The following is a 7,500-nucleotide window of genomic DNA, read 5'->3' as shown; positions in this document are numbered from 1 at the left end:
AGAGTGGCATGAGTGGAGCCCCCCAGACATGTGAAGCTCCCTACACACTCCATACATGAATGGATAAGGCCCCTTGTACAGAGTTAGCAGCTGGGGGGGTGAGAAAAACAGGTGGAGACGTCTCAGAACGCCTAACCTCACAGAAACTGTTTTAGCTAGAGATGAGATGTGAAGCTTCCAGTTCAGATTATAAGCAATGGACAGAGCGAGGATGTTCAGTGTGGAAGAGGGGACAGTTGAGTGTCACTGAAAAAGAGAGGAGAGTTGTGTGGAAGGTTGTGTCCAGCTGATAGGTGGAGGAATTGACTTTTTGATCCACTGAACAATACCAAGTTTGCTCTGCACCAATCACAAATTTTAGAGATGAGAAGTGAGGTGTTCTGTGGCTTCCCTCTGTAAACTGTTTACTTCCTGAAGGGCTGGGCCTCACAAAAAAGACATGGAGTGTGTTTATTACAACAAACAAAACACAGCTTGAAATATTTGTACCAATAAAAGCTTTAGAAATAACACACACACACACACACACACCTAACCTAACCTAACCAAACCAAACTTAACACAAGCAAAACATTTAATAGCTACAACTGAAAGGAAGGTTGAGTTTAACAAACATAGCATTTAACCACACAACACACCACAAAACATGCTTATCTCCCTATATCGTCAACATCAAAGCCCCCACGTTTTTAATACTTGCATTAGTAATATATTAAAGAAATCCAATACTTTCAATTCACAAGTATAACAAGACAATTAAGGTGAGGTGCAACAAGCCAGTAGGCCTACACGTGGCAGTCCCTGTGTGAAATAGGCCTGCCAATCTCCAGCTGTCCTCTCCAATCACCACCCAGTCTAATCTCTCAGAGCTCCCTAAGACTCGCCACTAACAGCCTGATTGCTGAGTCCGTTCCACTCATCTGCCACACTATTTGAGAACCAATTCCTCCCCATCTCTTTCCTAAACCTAAATTTTCAACCTTGTGCCCGTTACCTCTTGTTCTGTCCTGGCAGCTGGTCTAAGATTGAGTTTGCCCCCTTGTTGTAGCCCCTATACCACTTAAAGACTTCCATCAGGTCCCCTCTTAACCTCTGCGTCTCTAAACCACATAAATGTAACAGCTTCAACCTCGCCTCGTAAGGAACACTCCTCGTCCCCTGTATCCTTTTAGTCATTCTCCTCTGTACTGATTCTAATAGACCTATATCTTTCCTGTAATGTGGGGACCAGAACTGCACAGCGTAGTCTAGATGAGGTCTGACCAGCGCCAAGTATAACTTTAATATTACTTCCGGCCTTCTACTTTTAACACTCCTAAAAATTAATCCTAGTACCCTATTTGCCCTGTTTCTGGCCTCTATGCATTGTTTCCCTAGACGGAGTTCAGAGCTAACTATAACTCCTAAATCTTTCTCGTACCCTGTACCTACCAGAGTTTGGTTGTTTGTTGTGCACCTAACCTAACCTAACTATAACTAGTAAATGTTTTTTGTACCTGGAACCTAACAGCATCATTGCTCGTTGTGCGCCTAACCTTACTTAACCTAACCTAACAGAACTTAACCCAACTTAACCTAACCTAACAGAACTTAACCTAACCTAACCAAACCTAATCTAACCTAACTTAACCTAACTTAACCTAACCTAACCTAACAGAACTTAACCTAACCTAACTTAATCAAACCTAACTTAACCTAACCAAACCTAACCTAACAGCTACATAAAGAAGTCAGTGTTTTAAGTGAATTATGTAATGGTGTGCTTGTCAACCAGTAACACCTTCAACAAGTGCACCAAGTCTTTGTGGTAAATTACTGCAACAAAACAAGATAAAAAAAAATTGCAATAAATGAATCAATAGATAATAAATAGTGAAAAAAAAATGTTAAATTCATAGTTTAAGCTAATGTCCCCAATCTCTACCCACGGCCCACGGCGTTATTATTAATTTCCGACAAGTAGTGTAATCATTAGAAATGATGTGAATAGTGAGAACAAAATGAGGTAGGTTATTACCACGTAGTGTGTAATGGCTTAAACTATAATAAAACCACGTTGTTTTAAAGACGTACTAACAGCTGACTTATTGCCCACACACACACGCACACACATCAATAACAGCCACTAGTGTACGTGTGGGGTCCCTGGTTGGCTGGGTCGTCTGTCAGTGTTGCCAGTGGTGTATCTTCCTTGCAGTGTTACCAGGGCGGGCAAGGTTAGGTTAGGGGCACAAGGAGCAACGCCAGACGGGCCCAAGAAAGCCAGGGACCCCACCTCTTCACTAGTGGCCAATAACGATAACAAGAATCACACACTAACAGACTGCAACATTCAAGTGCATTTAAATACACAAATACATGGATTGAAATACTATTTTTTTTTTTTTTCAGCGGTTTAATGAAACACTTAGAGGCGCCGTGCAACACTGATCAAGTAGTAAGTGTGTGTGTGCGTGTGTGTGTGTGTGTGTCATCAGGCAGCCAGAGCGAGCTAGAACTTCACACACACACACACACACACACACACACACACTCTCTCTCTCTCTCTCTCTCTTACTTTTCAAATAGTCGTTGGCTTCATCCTTGAGCTCCTCCGCCTCCATTTTCGCTCTAATTAGAGAGAGAGAGGGGGAGAGGAACCACAGATAAGTGAACTAGCTCAAACATGGCCTCTCTTTTTTCTCTCTCTCTCGATCTTGATCTTGATGGTACAGGTGGCACAGGATCACTCCTGAGCCAGGCCTTTGGATCGGAAACTCCTGTAGAAGGGGAAGAAAAAGAGAAACGAACAGCATCCTCTATCCTAATTGTTCATACACCTGGCACGCCACATTCTCTCCAGAAACTCTTTCACCGCCTCAATCATCCTTTCATTCGCCTCTCTACACAGTCCCAGCAACAACACCATCCATTCCTTTCCTGTGTTCTCCACTCTTTCATTCCTATCATGCCCTAACTCAGTCAGTATCACTTGCATCATCTCATTCCTGTCTCTGGCATACTTCACACACTCCAGCACCACATGTTCCACCGTCTCATCCTCTCCCATGTCACACATCTGGCACACTTTGCTGCGGGACTCAGACCACCTGTAACTCCTTGCATTCACATCCATACACTGTGCCCTCGCTCGGAAGAGAAGATCACCGCCCAGGCTTCCATCATACCACCTTTCATACCTCGGGGCCTCTTTCTCCTTGTACCATTCCAGGGTCTTCTTTCTTTCCATCTCATTCTTCCATTCATTCAGTCCCACACATTTCACTTCTTTGTCTATCTCATTCTTCCATTTTCTCACATCCCATTCGGCTCCCACTCTGCCTCCTCTTGTTACCACCCATTCACGCTCATTTTGATTCCTACCAGCCATTCTTATCGCCCACACAACTTGCAATCCATTCCTGTCTGTCATTCTCATGCATCTCTTCCTCCATTTGCTTCCACTTTCATTCCACAGGTACACCTTCCTTGCTATTCTTGCATCATCCATTCTCTCAAGCCTAATCTTGTACCTAAGTGTAGCTTTTGTCAGTCTTTCTCTGAAGGTGCTCCATCCCATGTCACCTCTCAAGGCTTCAACTGCTGTGCACCTCGGTGCACTCAGTGCCATCCTTGCTACTCTATTCTGGCCCACTTCTAACTTATCAATTTCACTTTCATTCCATGCAATCACATCCATACCATACATTATGCATGGCACAGCCACACTCTTCCACACTTCTCTCAACACATCATACTTACTTGCTCTCATCCTTGCCGCGCTTCCCAGTTGACCTGCCCACTGGTTTACCATACTTATCTTTTCATTCTTTGCCTTTGCACACCCACTGGGACTCATCCACATCCCTAAGTACTTGTATTCTTGCACCTGTCTCAACTCATTCTCTCCAAGTCTCCATACCACATTACTTTCATCCTCTGACCTATTCACAATCATTACTTTGCTTTTCTCACTGCTAAACCTTACTCCAAAGTCTTTACCATAGCCATCCACTACATCCAACAAACTTTGAAGCTCATCTGCCGATTCACTCATAACAACTACGTCATCTGCATAAAGGAGCACACATACTTTATCATTCCCCACACTTACCCCTACATTCATTCTTCTCATCCTGGCTGCTAGCTCCTCTGTATACAGGCTAAAAAGGGTTGGTGACAATATACAGCCCTGCCTAACTCCTCTCTCACTCTTCACCCAGTCTGTTTCTATGTCTCCTAGCCTGTATCTAGCTCTTGTGTCCACATACATACTTTGCACTATGTTAACTATCTTTGCACTCAGTCCAATCTTTTCTAAGACTCTACCTAGCATTTCTCTGCTCACTCTATCATAAGCTTTCTCTATATCCAAAAAGCCTAGGCACAGTTTACCCCCATCCTTCTTTTTCTTCTCAATCATTTCATTCACCACAAACATATTGTCCTCGGCTCTCCTGTCCCTACGAAAACCATTCTGTTCTTCACCCAGCACTCCAGCTCTCTCAATCCATTTACACAGTCTCTCATTCAACACTGCACTGAAAACTTTACCTACTGTATTCACTAATGCAATTGGCCTGTAGTTCTTCAGCTCATTCTTACTCTTAAATCCTCCCTTATGCAACAGACACACTCGGCTCTCATTCCACTTTCTTGGCACTCTCTCTTCATCCCACACTCAGTTGAATAACTCAGTCATTCTGTCTATCACTACCTCCCCACCATTCTTGTAGAACTCATAGGGTATATCATCTGGACCTGCTGCCTTGCCATTCTTCTGCCTTCTCACACACCTCTCCACTTCATCCCTACTGATTCTTTTATCCAGTTCATCTGCTCCGTCCTATGTTTACAATCTTGAATCTTGATCTTTGTTCAGTGTCTTTTGGGAGTTTTTGAAGTGTTTTTTTGTTTTCATGTTTTTTTTTAATATACTTTTTGAATAGTGTTGATAGGAAATTGTGGGGAATTTAATGGGCTATCATGGTGTACTATTGATTTTGTTTCTTTGGCGGTAGTTATTTAGATATTCAGAAAAAATGTTGAAAGCATCTGGGTGTCTTAGAATTTGATATGCTATATATATTTTTTTTTTATTTTTCTCTTTATTAACCAACTTGTAATTGGTGATGGTGATAGTCAGAGATGAGGAATTTAATGGACTATCATGGTGTACTACTACATTTTGTTTTCGTCTGCTAGTTATTTAGATATTGTGAAAAATGTTGAAACTATTTAGGTGCCTCAAAATTAGAATTGCTGTATATTTTTCTTTTTTTTTTAATTAATTTGTAATTGATGATGGCGATAGTCAGATATGAACAATTTAATGGACTATCATGGTGCACTATTAGTTCTGCTTTTCCACTTATAGTTATTTAGAAATATATTACAGAAAAGTACAACAATTTTTCTTCCTCCTTCTTCTCCTCCTCCTCCTCTTCCTCCTCCTCCTTATCATCATCATCATCATGTTTCTCTTCTTCCTATTATAATTACTACTACTACTGTGTGTGTGAGTGTGTGTGTATAGTAATAATAATAACAATAATGATAATAATAACAATAATAATAACAAGAAGAAGGAGAAGAAGAAGAAAAGAATAAGACGATGATGATAATGAAAACACACATATATAGAAGACATACTAAATCCTCCTCTCTCTCTCTCTCTCTCTCTCTCTCTCTCTCTCTCTCTCTCTCTCTCTCTCTCTCTAATATAATAATAACCATCGTGGATTGTGAAAATGTTGCTGTTGTGGGCTGTATTTGTGACATTTGTGGTGGAGACGATTGCAGTGAATGTAAACATCCTACACGACCGTGCTGCCCTCCTCGCCCTGCGGCCAGCGCTGGACTCACCACTCTCTATCAAGTTCCTGAGCAGTTTGAAGTATTTAAATGAGCTACAAAACAACGGTGGCAAATTCGATAGTCATAAAGAAGCATGGAGAAGTAAACACGGCAAGCGACGACGAGGGAGACGATCTGGCGTGAGGGTACGGCTGAGGAGGCGAGGGATGCGGACACCGCTACCCACCATAACTTTTGGCAATCTACGCTCCATTCGAAACAAAATAGATGAGCTGTCTGCATACTGCAAGTATACGCATGAGTATAGGGACAGTGCCTTAATCGTTCTGACGGAAACGTGGCTTCAAGATCAAGATGCAGACAGCACCGTGAATGTGGATGGTTTTAAGCTCGTAAGGTCGGATCGGAGAAGTGTAGAAAAGGAGAAAGGAGGCGGAGTTGCAGTCTATGTGAACGATAGATGGTGTTCACAGGTTACCGTCAAGGAAAGCCAATGTGTGAAGGACATCGAATATTTGGTGGTATCATGTCGGCCTTTCTACCTCCCACGGGAATTCGGTAAAGTTGATTTATTTATCGTTTACATTCCTCCTGACGCTGATGAGTCTGTTGCAGCTGAAACTTTAGAAAACTGTATCAACAAATATGAAAATGAGTGTCCGGTGAGCGTCAAGATAATATTGGGTGACTTCAACCACTGTGACTTTCAGGAAAAGGTACCAACATACGTACAAACGGTTAAGTGCCCCACAAGAGGAAACAGAACACTAGATAAGCTGTTCTGTAATGTTAAGGAGAGTTATCGTGTTTTAAAAAGGCCCCCCCTAGGTAATGGAGACCATAATATGTTGTTCTGTGTGCCAGTGTATAAACAAGTTCTGAAGAGAGAAAAGTGTGAACAGGTAACAATTAGAAAATGGGATGAAGATAGCAGCATGAAACTTCAAGCATGTTTCGAGTGTACCGACTGGTCTGTTCTTATAGACAATGAGATGGATATCAATACAAGCGTAGACATCTTTAATTCCTATTTTCAGTTCTGTTTTGATATGCTAGTACCTACAAAAGTAATCAAGATATACCCTAATAATAAACCGTGGGTGACTAAAGAATTGAAAACTATGTTGAATGAAAAAAGAAGGTACATGGTTAACAGTGATAGCACACAACAAAAAGCAGTACAAAAGAAAATCAATAAGAAAATAACTGACTCAAAAAAGGACTATAAAGAAAAGATCGAGGGTTTATTTAGAACGAACAGTACTAAAGATGCGTGGATAGGACTGAAAACTTTATGCGGACATAAAGAAAAGACAAATAAACCATATCCACAAGACATAACCACTTACGTTAACGAAATGAATTCCTTCTTTGCTAGGTTTGAGAGGTATAATTTTAGTGAGGAGTGTAATAATATTATATCAGACACTCAGAACATTTCAAGTGAAAAGATTTTAATAACAGAAAAATGTGTATTGCAATCCCTAAAGCGGGTTCGAGCTAGCAAGGCGACAGGTCCTGACGGTGTGCCAGCCAGGGCACTCAAGTGTTGTGCAGAACAGTTAGCTCCAGTGCTGAGGTCACTCTTTCAGCACTCTATAGACCACGGTATCGTGCCACTCAAATGGAAGGAGTCCGAAATTAAACCCATTGCGAAAGTGAAATTTCCCAAAGTTTTTAATGACTTTAGACCCGTTGTTTTAA

The sequence above is a fragment of the Scylla paramamosain genome, unplaced genomic scaffold (assembly GCF_035594125.1).
Source record: "Scylla paramamosain isolate STU-SP2022 unplaced genomic scaffold, ASM3559412v1 Contig5, whole genome shotgun sequence".
Classification (NCBI taxonomy): domain Eukaryota; kingdom Metazoa; phylum Arthropoda; class Malacostraca; order Decapoda; family Portunidae; genus Scylla; species Scylla paramamosain.
The sequence above is the reverse complement of the archived record's forward strand: the minus strand, read 5'-3'. Positions refer to the sequence as shown.